The sequence below is a fragment of the Protopterus annectens genome, chromosome 5.part0 (genome assembly GCF_019279795.1).
Source record: "Protopterus annectens isolate FY-2018-M chromosome 5.part0, PAN1.0, whole genome shotgun sequence".
NCBI lineage: Eukaryota > Metazoa > Chordata > Ceratodontiformes > Protopteridae > Protopterus > Protopterus annectens.
This window is the reverse complement of record NC_056735.1, coordinates 1,536,845,062-1,536,863,681: the sequence shown is the minus strand read 5'-3', so window position 1 is coordinate 1,536,863,681 and position 18,620 is coordinate 1,536,845,062. Positions and strand designations below refer to the sequence as shown.

The 18,620-nt window shown below is 42.3% G+C and overlaps 1 long non-coding RNA gene across 1 annotated transcript in view; it reads right to left on the bottom strand.

Moving 5' to 3' along the window:
- Positions 1-17,449: 17,449 nt before the first annotated feature.
- LOC122802088 overlaps positions 17,450-18,620 on the bottom strand; it is a 16,543-nt gene continuing 15,372 nt past the window's right edge. Inside the window, exon 3 of the long non-coding RNA XR_006364881.1 lies at positions 17,450-18,010. This is a non-coding gene — a long non-coding RNA (uncharacterized LOC122802088). The remainder of the gene's footprint in view (positions 18,011-18,620) is intronic.

The following is an 18,620-nucleotide window of genomic DNA, read 5'->3' as shown; positions in this document are numbered from 1 at the left end:
TGTAATTATTCACTCATTTTATCGTATATTATTTTTATTTTTCATAGAAGTCTATTTTATTATATTTTAAGTTTTCAAAAACCCTACCATATACATCCAGTGATTCCTCTTTCACATTCTTTCTTTATCTCCCAACTTAAATAACTCTCTTATCCTTTTTTCTTAAATACTATCGTCCATTCAGTACAATTTTGAAAGAATGGTGTTATTGTTAAATGTTCTTTCAATAATTGTGTAGTTATATCCTCTCCATTACCTTCTGTATACCATTCTTTTTCATTTATTATTTTTATTCCTTTTCATATGTCATTATTTTCTTTGATTTCAATCCATATTGGCAGACAATCTGAATACCCTTTCTTTACTAGTTCATTGTCTATTATTTTTTACCCTTCTGATATTACAAAATAATCATTCTTTGTTTTAAACATATTTCTTTCATATTTTCAATCTTTTCATTTCCATAAAGTTAATTTCCCACATCATTACTTCCTTCATTATTTGTGCATATTTTCCCTTTTTCTTTTTGTTTGTCTAAGTAACAAAGTCTCCTGATATTATTATATTCATATTCACTATAATATTGTCTAATATTTTCAGAAATAAACTTTTTATTTCTTTATATCGAATAAAACACAGTACCACAAGCAAATGAATGACTCCGAGCAGGTAATAAAAAGATTTCAGCATACAAATATGTAAAAAAAGGTTACCGCTCAGTGTCAAACCATGCAACACACAGTTCAAGCGAAACTCAATCACTAGTCAAGTCTTATTCAGACCTTGCGTTGAATTAAAGCTCCAAAAAGGTAATCAGAACCAAAAAGAAACATGAAAATGTCTATTCGGACCATTAGGCAATCTACCAAGAGGAAAAGTAATTCCAAGTAATTCCAAATCAGAGAATAAAGTTGATAAAACCTTTATTTGAACAAGATACGGTAAGCGCCTTCACTATGCAGCTTTTTTCAAACCTTAACAAACCAGTATCAAACATGCCTATTTTATAGGTCTTTCTAAATACCCTAATAAAACAATTAACTAGCTAATTAACCAAATAAAGTAATACGCATACATATTGCATAAAATAGTAAAATGACTTTAAATTGATAATAAATAATAAAATATATATATAATATTGGGCAGGATTCACGATGGCTTGCACGGAGTCTAAGAGTAGAGTAAGACTCCATGCAGCCATCAGGTCGGATGAGCAATCCAGGAACAGCCTGCAGGGCCGTGCAAGAGAGCTCCTAAAACAGCTTTTACACGGACAGGGCTGGGATATGCAAATTACCTCAATTGCAGGCAAAAGGCATGCAAATGAGGTAGAGTTGCGATTCAGGAAACCCAAACCTATCCGAGTAAGAGCAGTGTTATTTGCAGAAATGTACTCAGTTGACAACTGAGTACCGTTCTGCAAATAGCAAAATGGAGCCGTGACAGCTACAAATAAAGGTTGAATCCAGTCCTGGATGCCATGTCAGCACGTCGGTGATCATGTATATTTCCCCAATTCCCGTGAGGTATTGGCCAGCAATATGCGTCTCTTCCAGCAAATAGCGGAATACCCTGAGGTAGTGGGTGCAATAGACTGCACGCACATATGCATCAAAGCACCAGCCAGCGAGCAGGGTAGGGTCTACTTCAACCACAAGGGCTTCCCCTCCATCAACTGCCAGGTCATGTGTGATGCCCAGAGCATAATACTGAATGTGTGTGCTGACTGCCCTGGAAGCTACCATGATTCCCATATCTGGCATCTGACGCAGCTGTACCAGACATTTGCCAGTGGGGACATCCCACATGGTCACCTAGTGGGGGATGCTGTCTATGCACTGGAGCCATGGCTGATGACACCCATCAGAAACGGACACACACCTGAACAGGAATGCCATAATGAGGCACACGCACAAACACGTAATGTAATCGAGCGTGTGTTTAGGCTGCTCAAGTCACGGTTCTGGTGCCTGGACACATCTTGTGGAGCCTTGCAGTACTCACCAACTACATGTACCCAAATTGTCATGGTATGTGCTATGCTACATAATATGATCCTGCGAAAACAGCTGCAGCAGGACCAGCATAGGCCTGGGCCAAACAGTTCCCCACCATTGCCAAGGCCATCACAGGCAGAGCGTGACTCAGAGGAGGAACAACCTAAGCCTGCCCCAGTAGGCAGAAGGAGGTGTGCCCAGTATTCTTTGGCCTTGGCAAGGAGGCAACACATAGCACATACACCGGCTCAGTAGGAACTCTGGAAATTATACCTCTCTCTGACTTGCACATATAGTAAAAGGGATGCCTAAGTTGACACTACCTGCTTCAAACATGTACAGGGAGTGTAGTATGTGCATCCAACATAGACAGCCCTGCAGCACCACCTGTGGCATGATTGCCATGTGTTAAGCAATATAAAGCAGTGCTAAACAGCATTTACCACCATGTAGTATATGCAAACAAAATCGCACACACCAACTAGCACAACTGTGGTCAATGTTGAGTAATATTGGGCAACGTCCAGCAATGTTGGTGAATATTGAGCAATGTCAGACAAGCCTGGTCTAAGTAAGGCATAGCTGAACAAAAGCCAACATGCTCATATTTGCTTAACTGGCCCTTAAGCAGTCTGATCTGCTCAGTATGAAAATATAAAGCAGTGATGAGTCTTGAACCCAGGATACTATGCACTATAGTTAAAGTACTGAACCACTAAACCATGACAGCATTGCAGTGGTCAGCCTGTATGAAGGAATGTTGATAAGTCTATGCAAAGTATCTCATGGATACCCTGCAGGCACAGCATAATCCCTGTCGAGTTATGACACAAAGCTGAGTCCTGCAGTAAGAACAGAACCTGACTTCCAACACACACAGTATAAATGTTAATATTGGTCATGTTCACACACATTAACAAACGCAGTGGACCTCAGATAGCAACATACTGAAAGGTCACACTGGGCATGCTCACACACTTGAATAAATGAGACAAATGTCAGGCAACAAAACAAGGAAAGCCTGAACTGGGCATGCTCACATACTTAGGCCATGTCTGAGTACAGCAGTGGGCCGCACATATCTGGCAGTTGCATGTGTTAACCCAGGAACCTCTCACTATCCAGCAATCTGCCCTGTGCACACAGTTATATGACAACAGACACATATATAATATAGTGGAACCCTGTCATAATCAAATATGTTCTGCAGATACCTAAGTTGTTCATAGAAACTGGTAAAGCAAAGACGATAAAGACCTGCAAACAGTATCAACAATAAACATTGTGCATCCCGAACATTAGCATAGGTTCAGAGGTCGATACTAGGCTATCTGCCCTAGGGCATGTACAAGCCTAGCCAGAGTGTGTTTCGCATTCACAACCCTGTCAGATTACTACACTGTGCGTGTGAATAGTAGGTCACACAAGAAAGCCCATGTATGCTTAGGCTAGTGTGCCTCTGTCTAGCAGGGACACAGAAGATATCCCAGGGGTAAACATACGATCACCCATACAGTCATCAAGATGTCTCCTGTAGGTCATGAGTGGGTGGCTCTGCCTATGTGAAACAGGGATTACAATCTGGAGTGAGTGGAGCCTCTGGGATAAGAATCTGTCCCTCCAGCATGTCCTATTAACATCTGTGCTGAGGTATATGTCCCTGGAGTGTGTAGCTCCAAGGGAGTCAGATATCCTGAGGTGGAGCATGTCCAGTAATTCTGGGTTGGGTATATCTGTAAATAACAGGCACACATCATATCCGAGTAGGTGGTAAGCGACTGAGTAGAGCTGGAGTTGCTACATCCGAACTGTGCAGGGCATCCGTGTGAGTCCCTAGATCTGCTTGGTGAGGAACTTCTGTGGCCAGTAAAGTTGCTGCAGGTGTCGGGTAAGGTACAACCTAAATGTGGCATTGTAACCAAGCATGGTTGTGATGAATATAGGGGCACAATGACCTCACTCAATCTAGATGTGAAACCATATGGGATAAGGTGGCCTATATAGAAGGTCTGTGCAACCACTTTGGCAACGTGATTGTCAAAGGCGACAGTACGTACAAGTCATGTCCCCAAACCCCTAACAACTCCTACCGTATGTAATGGAGTACTACCAATGTGCTAATGTGTGGGCATGTTGTTATTCCCAAAGGGGATGACTATGTAACTAATGGCATTTAGCTGTATGCCATGGCTCAGGCACCAGTCATCCATCTCTGTGAGACCCTGTTTGAGTATGCATGTGGCAGCTGGAGAGTTGATTATGGCACCCAGTTTGCAGTCAAGTGTGAACATGGTCAGCCATATTCACCCTGTGGCAGCCTGTATGTCAGACAAATATATACTGAACAAGAGAGGTCCCAGGACCGAGCCATGTGGGATGCCATGTGTAATTGGTGTATAGTCAGACATGGCACCTGCAATTCTGACCATGTGGGTGCTATCCCTGATCCAGGTAGCAATCCATCGTGTGAGATATGTGTCCATATTGACGCTGATGAGCCTATGCATAATGGCCCAGTGGGTTATTGTGTTGAAGGGTTTTGCAAGGTTCAGGTAGGCTGTGTGGACAACCGTCCATATGTTGATGGACCTGTTAACCATTTAAAAAATACAAGCAGGTTCAAGAGGCAAGATCTGCCCACAACAATGCTGAAATGTGCTGACACAGTGTCTGTAGGTTCCCGATGTCTATGTGTATGAGTCCCATGACAATACACTCCATAGCTTTGCAGAACAGGCTAGTTAGGCTTATAGGGCAATATTGTCTTTGGTCCATTGTGGCAACAACTCTGCGGAGTGGGACCACTGTCACTGTACGCCATTCCTTGGGTACATATCCTGTAGTAACTCCAATATTGAACAGTGATGTAATGTGAGGGTTACGTCTGTCATGAAGCTCGTGTAAGATGCAGGCCGGGACACCATCTGGTCCCATTGATGCTGTGATGTACGCTTTGGGGAGGGCAGCACTCACCTGTTACTGTGTGATGTCAGGGAGGTTACACTCTGTTGGGATGGATAGTTGCTCCTTAGAGGGGATGGGGGGAGACATCTGCACTGAACCTGTTTGCCAGGATGTTGGCAATGCCAGTGGGTTCAGGGTAAGTTTAGTCATTATGCAGTAACTCACAGCATATCAGTGAGTGTCCACCCAGGTTCCTGACATAACTGAAGAAGGCCGTGTGATAGTCCTACGTGTCTGGTGCAATTGTCCGGTAGAAGCGCCCCTTAGAAAAGTTCATGAGTGATCGTAGCTGTCTGCTAGTACAGATCACAGATGCCTTCCCCATGTGGGATTGTGCTCTATCATGTAGTAGCTTCCTCCTGACATTGTACAGCTTATTAATGGCTGGGGTCTACCAGACAGGTCCCCTGCCATTGGAGGAGTGAGTCCTGTTGTTATTTGGGATAGCACAATCCATGCAGTCCACTAGGTGTCCGTAGAATGTGTATGTAAAGGATTCAGCAGTCTGAGCCATATTTGCCACTGTCTCAGGGTCTCTGAAGGATACCACCTTTCTTTGGTGAAGTGAGACATTGGCTCATGAGAAGTTCACCAAGATTACCCAGGATGTGTGTGTGAAGGGTATATGTATGTCCAGTGATATACATGTATGTTCTGACCTTACCAATGAGGGGTATATCACTGGTGTGGAAAATAGAGTCACCATGTTGGTGATGATCCGGTCCAATATGTATTCCCCCTTGTGGCTGTGCTGACTGGTTGTGCCATAGCATATGAGTCTACAAATTGTAGCGACTGTTGGACGAGGGTGTTGGGGCTTGAGTAGTATCCCCAGTCAATATTTGTGTATTTGAAGTCACTCAATATAATGGTGTTTGTGGAGACCTTCATATTCTCCATAGTTCCCATGAAAGCCAAGTGTGGTTCCTGAGTTTGGGAGGGTGGTATGTAGCAGGCAACAAACTGAAAGGCAGTTTTGCACAATGGTAGTTGTATATGTATAGTCTGTGATGCTTTGTGCAGTGCTACTAACCCAGAGGTGTGTGTATCTGTGATGTATATGGATACTCCCCCTAGTTGTGTTGTCTGTTCCAAGTCTTGTGGTCAGAAAGCATGGTATGAAACATAACCTGGTAGTGCTGGTGTGCATAAGTGAGCCTGAACCAGGCATCTGTTAGTGCACAGATATCGCTATCCTCCATACTACGGAGAGTCCTGAGTGGCCGCAATATGAGGGCAACACATCTGATGTAGAGCAGCATTACCCTTAGTTTCATTTGCTGTAATTTCTATGGAGATGGGTTTGTCTTTTGAGCCCTGCTTAAAAAAGGCACTATGGTGGTAGCAAGAGCCTTAGCCAGCATTCAAAAGTCCAAGGGTGACAGGTGCAAGCTGTCCATAGTGAAGCTACCAGGCATGTCGAGCATGTCACCACAGGCTGATAGACACTGTATCCCCTATGAATGACACTCATTTGTTAGCCAACTGTTAAACATGATATGTTTGTCTGTATACTGTGACATTATAATTGGTGGGTGTAAGATGCTAGACAAGGTCAGGGTCATACTGGCCTGGGCTACATGATCAGAGTGTTCCTCCATGTATCATGTCATGTGGTCCAGGGAATAGTGTCTGAGGTTTTACGCACCAGCATGGACAATGATGGTGCCAGTTCTGTACTTGCTTTGGAGTGACCTGACTGCATGTGTTATGTGGCAGATCCTGGCACACGACAGACAGCCCATAGTGACTATTCCCTTGTTTGGGCTGGTGAGTGGTACTTCAGTGTGTCAGACAATAAGTGTCGCCTATTACAAGTGTATTAGGTGTGTTGCTTTGCCCGATGAGCAGTGACTGTGTGGCACACTGACATTGTGAACTATGTGATATGTGGGTATTTTAGTGAGGTAGCAGTTGTGTGTGTGTCTGCTTTGGAGGTCTCTGCTGCTTAGGCAGAGTTCATTTATAGCATCCGAGTATGTCTATGTGTGAAAATGTGGTTTGAGTGCTGTCGCTAGAGGATATGTGAGACTGATATGTGGTGTGTATGGTTACCTTCACCACCTGATAGACTGTGCCAGTCATGAGTCGAGAGAGTTCAGCACCCTGTATGTCTATATAGGTGCATCTCACACATATATCTGAGTTTGTCGGGAGGAGGAGAGGGTTGTCTGTGTACATTAGGCAGATGTGACATTGTGTCAACATCACAATATTCACCAGCTGGACTGGAGAGTACACACAAAACTGACCCCTGGACATGCCAGGATATTATGATGACATACGCTGTAGCCTGATCGCACAGGATCAGTAGGGTGTTAAGTGTGTAAAATAGTATAACAGGGATTAGTGCTCAGGTTCATTGGTGTTTTGTAAAGAGTAGCTGAGAAGGAGTCCAGACTGAATCATGACACCTCCTTCAGCTATGTCATAAATGGCAATGTACACCCATATATGTCCTGAGTCAGGGCCAACTGTACCTGACTGACAATGCCAACATCCTGACAGACAGGCCCATATATACATACCCACCTCCCACTGATGATAGTCCATATCATCATACCAGGAGATATCACATGTAGACTGGATGAGCAGCTACCCCCAATGCCGAAAGCTTGGCAGCAAGTGGAATACATTGATTCCCAGTATGTGTCATGCATAAACTACAGAACAAACAGATCCTGCACCTGAACAGTCAGCTGAGCCTCACCCCCTACACAGGATGTGGAACCGTTGAATGTGTTACAGCAACATATGGCACTCCCCACAAGTGTTGGTGCACAACACACCATGGGAAGTACAGTCCAGTATGCCTATGAAGTCTGATCTGCAAGGTCATGGAGTCCATCATGGTTGAAGTCATAAACAGAGCTATTGGAAGCTGACATACACACAACCCTACCAACTGTGGTACGTTCATGTGCGGATCATGGTTCTCAAACATGCTAGACTGTTTGCAAGGCAGCCACCCAGGACATACATCACTGAACACAGCTACACATGTCTCACATAGACTTTGAATAGCCCTTTATCAACATCCCAGACACAAGTAGTATCCACAAAACCAACAAGCTATGCATAAATATGTGTTGACATATGAAGGAATGTCAATGTGTCCACAGATAGATCACACAAGGTAAGGATTATGAGGTCCTGTTCAAGCTGTTGACACCTGCTGACCCACATGGACCATTCCTGGAATGGCATAAAACAAAGTCTACACACATCACCATGTCCAGTCTGATGATGTCACCATCCTATAAATACAGCAGGAGAAGGGAAACCAGTCAATAAATCAAATAGTTTGCCGTGTTAATGTGTCTCTCTCAAGTATCATAACATAGTTAGGTAGGGATTTGAATCCTGCAAACGCTGTGTGTGTGGGGGGTGTGTGTAAGTGTGCAGTTTGTTTTGAGAGGAGTGCCCTTTTTGGAGACTGGGAAAACTCACTAAAAGAGGTACATTCCTCTTTGGAAAGTCTGATGATGTCACCATCCTACAAATACAGCAGGAGAAGGAAAATCAGCCAGTAAAGCAAACAGCGCCCCGTGTTAATGTGTCTCTCTCGCTAGTATCATAACATAGTTAGGTAGAGGTTTGAATCCTGCAAACTCTGACTGTGTGTGTGTGTGTGTGTGTGTGTGTGTGTGTGCAGTTTCCTTTGAGAGGAGTGCCCTTTTTGGAGACTGGGAAAACTCACTAAAAGAGGTACATTCCTCGTTGGAAATTCTGATGATGTCACCATCCTACAAATACAGACGGAGAAGGGAAACCAGCCAGTAAAGCCAATAGCACGCTGTATTAAGGCGTCTCTCACTAGTATCATAACATAGTTAGGTAGGGGTTGAATCCTGCAAACACTGACAGTGTGTGTGTGTGTCACTGTTGGTCAATGCGGTGTGGATTTTGGTTTTACTATGGTAGGACATATTATGATTAAAACAGTAAGTGCATTTCACACATCAGGTATCTGAGTGGCAACTATATATGTGCACATGTCCCCTCAGTCAGTACATAGGTGTGAAGCCTGCATACTACATGAATACATCTGTTTCCATTGACAGGTTGTGCCGCTGCTTCTCAGATCGTAGGTCAGATATGTATGTATGTGACAAGGCCGTCCACTGTTGTGATCCATGGCCAAGGTCATCTGTGCCACACACACCCATGACAGTTACTAAAGAGTAGTGTGAGTGAAGGTATATGCCTGGGGTATATGTCAGACATGTTCATACACAACAACGACTGGCAATAATGGACAGTCTGTATAGGTGTACAAGTGGCTTGTGGATATGAATTCAGACCTCTAATGTCTTATGTGATACACTGAGGGACTCCACAATACCTATGGATATGTGGATACCATGGGACACATGACATAACATGAGGCTGTATGTACACATTGGTACCCAACATACATGTTGAGGTCTACCATCGATGTGGTACTGACGGGATAGTATGTATAGTAAATGTGGATGACTATGCCATAGCCAGCTTACTGCTATACAGCATGTATCAGACAACAGGTATCTGTCTGTATGATACCCTTGTGTATGATATGCGTCCCATCCAGGGAATGCATTGTAGGGCAATGCATGCATTTCCAGATGTGGATGGACACATCCCTAGTGTGTTTGCATGTACCTAAGGGGGCTATATGCCAATCAGGTGTGGTCCCAGGAATGGGTGGCGGTCAATACCACTGGTTAGTGTTAGAGTATAGTACCGGAAGGATCCAACTGTTACTGAGTTCCCTACAACTGTGTGTCATTTGTCAGGACATCATCCAATGATTGCTTATAGTCATGCTGTTGAGGTTGTCTATACTACCAGACCGCAAATCATTGACAGATATTAACAGTATCACCCACAGCATAGTGTCAACCCATGTCATACACACATGTGGACCCATGTTAATACATAACTGTAGTAGAATGCATACTGGCCATTGAAAGATACTATGAGATGTTAACAATGTGTACAACAGGATATGCCACACGTCCCATGTGTCCACCATGCACGTACATGCAGAGAGTGCACACCCACCATGTTCACAGATGTACACTTGCTAATCTGTACTGCACACATCACACACGTACTGTCCACTCACTAACACATGCTGACAACACATTACACTTCAGCCAAGTGGCACATGTGTGGAAAATACATACTCAGACCTAACAGTGGTGTAAACAATGCTACATTGACAATCAGAGATTTGATGCATAATGCCTGCTCAGACATACCTACAAGGATGTCATTACACTTTCCTGTTGACAACTTACTAATATTGCTACACTGCTATAATGTCACCCTGTGCATCAGCACAATGTTAGCCTGTTTCTGCATCAATGTTACAAATGACAGGAGGCGACATAGGTATCATCATATGCACAGGGTGTGTTGTTGTTTGCCAGAGCCTGACATTGACCCATCCAATCGACATGTCTGTGTGTGTGTGTGTGTGTGTGTGTGTGTGTGTGTGTGTGTGTGTGTGAGGGACAACAGAACAGCATGGGCCAACATTGATGTAATGTGTGTGTATACGTGAGCCCTAGTTGTTTGGTTAATGTGTGTGTGTCTGCATGCACAAAGCTCAACCATGTGGCTGCCATATATGGTAGTTTGTGGGACAGCCACAGACTGTACCTGCTAGGCTGTACAGATCACTGTCTCTGGCCACGGACACAGTACCTGTGCCTGGCAGGGGTGCTACGGACAGTATCGGTTACCAACCCCGACTGGGTGCTGTCATCAGAGGCAGAGGTATGACGACTGGACCCATGTCCCTGCTGGGACTGGCCAGAGCCACATGCACGTGATCTACTGGGATGGTTAATGGACAGGCCAGCCCCAGCATGGCTGGGGCTGGTCCTGCCACTACGGGAGCAGCTGTAAACTGTGGGCCGTCCGTGACCACTGCCAGCTGTTGCTGTTGCTGGCATGCATCCGCGTCGACGTCGCAACCATCCCGCATGGTCCTGGCTCATGGAAGACATATTGTGGAGGGCATCTACTGTCTCCCCCTAATGTCTATCAATGATCTCAGTGTAATTCCAGATGGCACCGGCAAGGTCACGGATGCTGTCATTGATAGCGGTGTAATGGGCCCTCTGCGCCCTAAGTCCCTGTCTTGTGTACCGTTCCATACGTGCCTGAGCCTGCATTACAGCCTGGAACATACTGGATGTTGTAAGACCTGTGAGGGCATGTCTGCCAGGGGCAATACGACCAGCGGTACTCCCCCAAGAACCCCTGTGCCTCTGCCTATGTCTGCTGTGAGGGGATGCAAGTGCCATGGGTACCACACTCTCCTGGTCAATGCCAACTGTATGTTGTCCCTCACCTATGGCCATTGGTGATGAGGGATGTATTGGCAGTATGTGTGTGTGCATAAATGGAATTAAACGCTGTGTGCTGTCGATTGGCGGACCAAGGACAGACCCTGTCAAACCATCCTGAGCCAGAATACATGTCTCATCATCACCACTATTCATGGCAGTGGCTTCAGGTTCCCTGCTGCTTTTGGCCACCCCTAACTCAGCACCTGTGAGAGGAAGACAGGAAACACACTTTACAGTCTACACATGATGCATGCATACATGCACACATACACACATGCACACATGCACACATGAACACATGCACACATGCACACATGAACACATGCACACATGCACACATGCACACATATACACTCCTCACTACAGCACATACACACACACACACCAGCAATCCAACACATACTCTATAGTGGGTGAAGGTGGGTGTCAGTAGTACAAGGCAAACAGTCACCACACACGTGTCAGCATGCAGAATATGTGTTGCACAAGACCATGCAGTCCAAGTGTAGATGCCCCTATTTCATGGCAGTGTACATGGCTTTGATGCAACTGTGTAGTTGTTCAGTGATTGGCTACACCCTGGAACACAATGTGTACCTGGACACAACATTGCTGTGCAAGTATTATCAGCTCTGCAATGCCCTGTGCACCATCATTCACAGGTATACATGCCATGGCTGCATGTGTTATCTGTGTGACACATAGATTTCCATGTTTGAGTACAGTGTCTGTGTCCATAGCAGATAATAGTGGGCCCAGGTGTAGCACATAAATGCTGTGTACACACATGGGATGAATGGTGCATGTTGATGTGAAGGAATCCCAATGCTCGACATGACCAGTGTACAGTGGTTATGGTGAGTGTGGAACATATTACAGATATGTCGGTGCCAGCCATGGCATGGCATGCTACATGACTGCAACATTAAACACCACACATACCCAATGAGTGTCATGTCACCTATGCACCCACTAGCATTCCAGGACATATATGTGACACTTTGTTCGGATGGCAACTGCTGTGCATATTGTGTATACTGGCATATGTAAGCACACACACAATATGCTATGCATATTGTATATAGGTGCATATGTTTGCACACACACAACATTGAGGTGCACAGCAATGACTGCTATGAGTAGTACTGTGGTCACTGTAACTGGATGGGGTGTAGTACTGTGTGCCATCATCATCATGCATCTTGTGGTCACTCACAGCTACTAATGTGTGCAAGACCACCGGCTAGCATGCTGTACCTGAACTGCAGTGCCGTGGCTATGTTCACAATTACACAGCCACTTTGTACATAGGTATGTGAGGTGCCCAAAAGGGAGCATTGCCTAACATGGCTGTGTTATGTGTTGAAGAGTGTTGCACAGCCTCATGATACGCCTTTTCCCCTGAGGTACATCATGTGTGTGTGCATGACATGTGGGATACTGAAGTGTGACCTTACAGCGGGTGTGTGTTAATGCCAAATGTAGCATGTTTTCATGTACTGCGTATGATAAACATGTTCTGTTGTGTACAGCTATAGCAACTAAGCATATCCAATGTGCAGTACAGTGTTGCCACAAATGTGTCTGCTGCTCTCTGCATTGCATGTGATTGAGGCAGCTACTGACTTTACTGAGATGTTTAATGTTTCACAGCAAACATGCACAGCATGCATTATGTGTAGGTGTGTTACGTGTAAATGGCCTACACCTCATCTATGACATGCACATGTCATTACCAATATTAAAGTGTTAGCACACTCACCAGCATGTATCGTCTGCCCTGCTGTCACACCAGAGGGACCTACAAGAATATGACACAGATTGTCAGTGGCCACAACTGTGACATTGCTACTGTGAGTGTGCTAAAGTGCAGTAGAACAACAGACAACAGTCACAGGTGTACAGATACTATTCCAAATATCAGTATTGCACACAATAGGCAGCACAACTGCTGAACACACAGTACACATCTCACATATGCATATTCTAATAATACCGGTAACAGTAGTCTACAGCTAGGGCATATTATCTGCATGCTCCATGTCATCATGCTGGGTGGCTCCAGCCTCCATGATGACACATGTGTGATGCTGTTGCTGCTGTAGGCCAGGAGCCAACACGCTTAGGAGCAGCTCCTCCACTCTGGTCAGGGGGGGATGTATGGCCACCCCACCACCTGTGGCAAGCTGTTGTCTATAGATATCAGATGCACGCTGCTGGACATGTCTAATAAAATTACTGCAGTGATGGTGTACCTGCTCATATGTTCGGTTATGCATGCCTATGTCATTTACCCGACGAACAAGATCTTGCCACAGTGCAGTACGCTCATGCTGGTGCTGGCTGGCCCTGGAAAACAGCAGTGTATAGTGCTGCACCAGGCTGTTGTGTATTTCATCATCTTACAAGTAGAGGCACGCATCAATATGGCAAATGCAAAGCTTGCAAGTTTGTGGTTCCCTCTTTTGAATATATTAATAGTATTCCTTTTCAAGTTAAACATTTTTTTCATTGTCTTTCAGAAAGGGTTAGTTATGCTCTGTGTTGTCCTTGTAAAAAGTTTTACATCGGAGAGACCAAGAGAGCCTTTAAAATAAGGCTCTTGGAACATATCAGGGACATTGTTAACAAAAAAAGAGGAAAGTCCTGTAGCAATGCATTTTCTACAATTTCATAATAGTAATTTTAATGGATTACAAGCAACAGTTTTAGAGCAAATACAAGATTATAAATACAATTGTTCAAATATAAAACATTTGTTGCGACAAAAGGAAGCTGTTTTTATTTTAAAATTGAAAACTTTATTTCCTGAGGGTCTAAATGAAGATTTTAATTGGAGAATGCTTATAAATTGAATTTTGGTGTTTTATATTATTAATTGTATAATTGAATCAATTAATCAATCATTGTGGTGTATATATATGTGAATAGTATTTTAAGTTATTTGTACTCCTTGAAGGCTCAGGCCGAGACGTCAGAGAGAGAGAGAAGTCTGCAATAAATTGTTCTTTGGTGGATCCTATTTCGTTGTTTCTTCTTTTGGTGTGCCTTTGGTTGTTTCATTGATGTCCACGGATCCTCTTCTACAATTGCCACGAGTTTTTCGTGATACCATGGACGGCAGCCAGTTGTCTCTGGACAATTTTCTCACTAATTCCACTGAGAGAGGTGAGTGTCTGCCTTTAAACAGAAATTCAACAGATAAAAATATCCCCATTTGGGAACAATGGGAGCATGATCGGAAGAAGCGTTTTCCCAATCCTTTTTCATCTGTGGGTAGAAGAACTTCCTTACCGTTGAATGCTGAGCATAAATTATTGTTTGAAAATCTAGAGAAAAAAATGTGGAAAGAAACGGCAACTTTTTTTAACGTATGCGGGTTACAGAGATATATTGATACAGAAATTACACCAAGGGGCTTAAGGGTGTACAAGGATCCCACTACACCCTTTGACTTAAGAATAGATACTGAGGTTGCTTTTCACAAGCAGTGGGTTGCTGCTGCCCACAACTGTGTTACGGAATGGCTTCACATCTTGGTGGAGCGGTACCAATTGAAACAAACTGAGCTATGTACAGATATTAAAAAGTTATGTGGGGATATATCTAAATGTGTTCCTACATCCACTCTAAATGATTTTCTTGTTCAAACTCATGATAAACTCAAAGAGTTCGAACTAACCTTAATAGAACGTAAGAAAGGCAAGCTTGTTAGAGATTTACGGGACTATGAAATGAACAAGGCTTTCCTTACGAGAGCCAACCGTAATAAAGGATGAAAACGTGTCAGATTTCAGGAGGAATCTAGTTATTCACGTCATCAGAATTCGTCAGCGTCTGCTTCTGAAGGTGGATTTACTTCTGGAGAGGAGGAACATGAGGATTCGGAGTTTCCTGGCTTACCGGCAGCTCAACAACCAGGTAGATTTCGGCAAGCATTTCGTCAAGAATCATTTCAGCCCTCTAAGGACGTGCAAGGACAGAAACGCCAACGCAAATTTGTACAGCACACAACATACGAACAGTACGGACAAGGGGGACATAAGAGAGGTAAATGGTAACCCAGTTCGTAATAACATCAGTGACTATGTTGTTAATCAATCTAGGTACATATTCAGTAATGAAGAAATTGTAGTTTTGAACCTAGGTTTAAAATTTATACCTACAGTGGTGTCTAGGCTACATGATTTAAAAACCGATGTATATAGGTTCGGCAGGAAATTACATCTCAGGCATTTTTTCAGTCAGAGTAATAACCAGTTTCAGGATGATTCTGACGACAGTTCTAACGTTTCATCTGATAGCTTCTACTCATGTACATCTGATGAGTTTGTTAATGCATATTCCAGGCTCAATACAGATAAAGTACCTTCCAATAGTCATTTTACACCTATGTTTTACATAGCGAAGTTTTGAACTTTGTGAAAATGGTTAACCATACAATTGAAACAACGTATAATTCCTTTATGTGTAATAAAAGGAATATTAAATATAACATGACTTTTAAGGAATGGCAAACTTTGATTTCTTTAAGTAAGAGGGATGATATAATTTTTAAACCTGCCGACAAAGGCAACAAAATGGTAGTTCTTGACCCTAATGATTATTTTAACATGTGCATGGAACATCTTAATGACATTAACACCTATGAAAGAGTAGATATTGAAAGTTATAATTTTTCAATTATGGAATATAAAAATCTTATATCTAAAGGTTTGAGACTAGGATATTTTGTGGCCAGTGATGTTAAGAACAAATTTCAAATTGATGATTGTGATATGGCTTATTTTTATTGCCTACCCAAAATACATAAAGATTTATTGAAACCATCTGGTAGACCTATTGTTTCGGGTCGAAAATACTTCTTACGTAATTTGGGTATTTTTCTACATCACTTTTTTTCACCTTATGTTAAGGCATTGCCTTCCTTTTTGATTGATGTATTTGATTTTCTTGACAAAATTAGAAATGTTAAATGGAACAACAACATGTATTGGGTTACCATTGATGTAAAGAGCCTGTATACAAGCATTAGCCATAGTTTTGGCATTGAGGCTATCAGACTTTTTCTGGGTGACTCTCCTGTAACTGAGTTTATAGTTGAATTAACTCAATTTTCTTTAACTAATAATTTTTTTGAATTTCACAACAAGCTATATCGTCAAAAACAGGGCACTGCCATGGGGGCTGCCTTTGCCCCCATGTATGCAAACTTGGCAATGGGTTTGTTTGAACTTGAGTATATATATAAACATGAATTTTTTCACAAGCATGTCATTAAGTATTATCGATACGTGGATGATTTAATTTTTCTGGTAGAAGGTGAACAGGCTTTGGCCCATCAATTTTTTGTTGACTTAAATTCCAACAGATTTTCTTTAAAATTTGATGGATTAAAGATAGACACTTGTGTTCCTTTTCTTGATGCCAAATTAGACATTTCTAAAGGTCATGAGTTAATCACCTCAGTAAATAGAAAATTTACAGGAACAACGCAATATGTACATAGTTCTAGTGGCCATCCACAACACACCATCAACTCCCTACCATACAGTGAAATTTTGCGTATTAATAGACTATGCAACAGTAAAGACATATTTTACAGAGAATTAGATTTATTATACAATTCATTTTTACAGAGGGGATATCATGGTGTTACATTAGAAGATAGTTATGGGAAATTTTGTAGAAACACTGATAGACAATATAAACATGACAATATGCACAGTAAGCATGATGACTTAATGATTCCGAATACAAGATCGAATGATAAAGAAATTATGTACTTTGTCACCATGTATAGTTGTTTTACTAGTGAATTTGTCAAAATAGTATTTCAATTTTGGAACTATTTATGTTCTTTAAATAATGTTAAGACTTGGTTAAATGTTGATTTAAAATGTTCATATTGCAGGGGAAGAAGCATTAAAGATATGTTAGTAAAAAGTAAGTTTAATTTTCCAAGTGACGTTGTATGTCATCATCTTACAAGTAGAGGCACGCATCAATGTGGCAAATGCAAAGCTTGCAAGTTTGTGGTTCCCTCTTTTGAATATATTAATAGTATTCCTTTTCAAGTTAAACATTTTTTTCATTGTCTTTCAGAAAGGGTTATTTATGCTCCGTGTTGTCCTTGTAAAAAGTTTTACATCGGAGAGACCAAGAGAGCCTTTAAAATAAGGCTCTTGGAACATATCAGGGACATTGTTAACAAAAAAGAGGAAAGTCCTGTAGCAATGCATTTTCTACAATTTCATAATAGTAATTTTAATGGATTACAAGCAACAGTTTTAGAGCAAATACAAGATTATAAATACAATTGTTCAAATATAAAACATTTGCTGCGACAAAAGGAAGCTGTTTTTATTTTAAAATTTAAAACTTTATTTCCTGAGGGTCTAAATGAAGATTTTAATTGGAGAATGCTTATAAATTGACTTTTGGTGTTTTATATTATTAATTGTATAATTGAATCAATTAATCAATCATTGAGGTGTATATATGTGAATAGTATTTTAAGTTATTTGTACTCCTTGAAGGCTCAGGCTGAGACGTCAGAGAGAGAGAGAAGTCTGCAATAAATTGTTCTTTGGTGGATCTTATTTCGTTGTTTCTTCTTTTGGTGTGCCTTTGGTTGTTTCATTGTTGTGTATTTCCTGTTCCTCCACAGCTGTATATGACAGATTGCCTTGATGAGCCATAACCCTGGAAGACAATTAAACGATATGTGTGAGCAAGTCATGTGGCACACTTAACATTATTAAGAACAGATATCACTTAACTGCCATATATAGCATCTGTTTGTCTGTCAGAGGATACACATGTTCAATGCCACATATCAGTGCTCAGCCCACAACTGGCTGACAGTGCCTGCCACACTCCATATAACAAACCAGTATGCATCAGTACTCGGCACACTATTTGGGATACAATGCACAACCTCGCTACAGGGGTATATATCAAGCTAATGCATGAAGAAATATGTCATCCAATGCAATGAATGTAAAGTACATTTACAGTACTACCAGTAAACCACCCTAGTCATTGATGCCATACCCCTACCTAACATATGTGCACGGTTGTTAATATAGCTGGCATACTGTTGTAACAGAGTATACATGTTGCTAGGTACACACACATACCCTGTAACACACATGTGATTGTGGGCATGGTACAGGCATCATTACACACACATCAGACATACATACAACACACAAATGTATGCCGACACAGATGAGCATTACCTGTGTACCTTACAGTACTGTGTGCCCCTACTTACAGATACCTATGCCTGAGGTATGTAGTCTGTGCAGAC